Source organism: Myotis nattereri (genome assembly GCF_964212035.1).
Source record: "Myotis nattereri genome assembly, chromosome: 1".
NCBI lineage: Eukaryota > Metazoa > Chordata > Mammalia > Chiroptera > Vespertilionidae > Myotis > Myotis nattereri.
In genome coordinates this window covers 223666026-223667587 of record NC_138075.1, presented here as the reverse complement: position 1 = coordinate 223667587, position 1562 = coordinate 223666026, and the positions used below count along the sequence as shown (strand labels likewise).

Below are 1562 nucleotides of genomic sequence, written 5' to 3'. Positions count from 1 at the left end.
TCATTCTGTCTCATCCTCTTATATTAGTAATGAGTAATGTGATATTTGTTTCCTATGGCTGCCATAACAAATGACCACATCCTTGGTGTTCAAAACAACACAAATTTATTCTATCACAGTTCTGTAGACCAGAAGTCTAAAACCAAGGTTTTGGCTTGATTTGGATCTTCCTTGAGCCTCTGAGGAAGAATCCATTCTATGCCTCTCTCCTAGCCTCTGGGAGCCACCACCAGTCTCTGGCCTACAAACACATCCCTCCAATCTCTACCTCCATCTTCAGGTTATCATCTACCCTTCTCTTCTAAGCACACATTGGGTTTTAGGGACACCCTAAACCAGGAAAATCTCATCTGAAGATTCTTAACTTAATTCTATTTGCAAAATCCCTTTTCCACACTCACAGACTTTGGGTGGATATGCCTTTTGGGAGCCACCATTCAACCCTCTACCAATGCTTTCTGAATGATGTGAAAACCAAGCTGTGTGCTGCTGCCTCTGTGGTTCATGGAAGCCACGAGCAATCCCCTAGATGAGAGTTTCACACAATGCACAAGGCCCAATGATCTCTAACAAGCACAAACATTGGTACCTGGTCTGAGTACAAGCTCCTTTTGTCCACTTAATTAGCTGTATGAGTTTGGGAAAAGTAACAACTTTTTTGAGTCTTGATTTTTACCAGGAAAATCATCTCTAGTCTACAAATTATGGTGAAGATTAAATGAGGGTTAGAGTCTTTCACCCAGAACCATCATCTTCCAGTAATTTGCCAAAATGACTAACACAAAGGGAAAAAGGAGAGGCACCCACTATATGTTCTCTAGGCCTTTAGAAAACATGGAGTTGTTTCTTTGGCCACATACATGCAAATGTAAAAGGAAGGTGACATTGTGGACATCAAGGGAATGGACACTGTTCAAACAGGAATGCCCCACAAATGTTAGCATGGCAAAACTGGAAGAGTCCACAATACCGTGGGCATTGTTATGAACAAGCAAGTTAAGGGCAAGATTCTTGCCAAGAGAATTAACATACATATTGAGCATATTAAGCACTCTAAGAGCCAAGATAGCTTCCTAAAACATCTGAAGGGAAATAATCAGAAAAAGAAGGAAGCCAGAGAGAAAGGTACTTGGGTTCAACTGAAGCGTCAGCCTGCTCTACCCAGAGAAGCACACTTTGTGAGAACCAATGGAAAGGATCCTGAGCTGCTGGAACCCATTACCTATGAATTCATGGCATGATAAGTGAATTTTTTTTTTTTAAAAAAAGAGCTCTGTGCTGATAAAAATGTTTCTCTTAATTGAGTGGATGTGTGGCGTTCCTTCCCCCCAAAAAAATAATTAAAGAAAATTTTGTGTCCTAAAAAAAAATGAGGTTTAGAAATGATGTTTATAAAATGCTTCATGAAGTGCCTAGAAGACAGTAGGTACTTCTGATGCTCATGTTGTAAATTCTACTTTAGAGGGATTACCCAGGGAGACCCACTTCAGTAATTGTACCAATGAAAAGGGGATGGCTCTGACTCAAAGGCATTGGAATGAATCAGCTCTGCGATCAGGATC

General features: G+C 40.5%; 1 pseudogene across 1 annotated transcript; it reads left to right on the top strand.

Moving 5' to 3' along the window:
• The first annotated feature begins 771 nt into the window (after positions 1-771).
• On the top strand, positions 772-1241 carry LOC308535490 (large ribosomal subunit protein eL21-like; annotated as a pseudogene). The gene has a single exon. The product of its transcript is annotated as a large ribosomal subunit protein eL21-like (transcript).
• Positions 1242-1562: the final 321 nt, after the last annotated feature.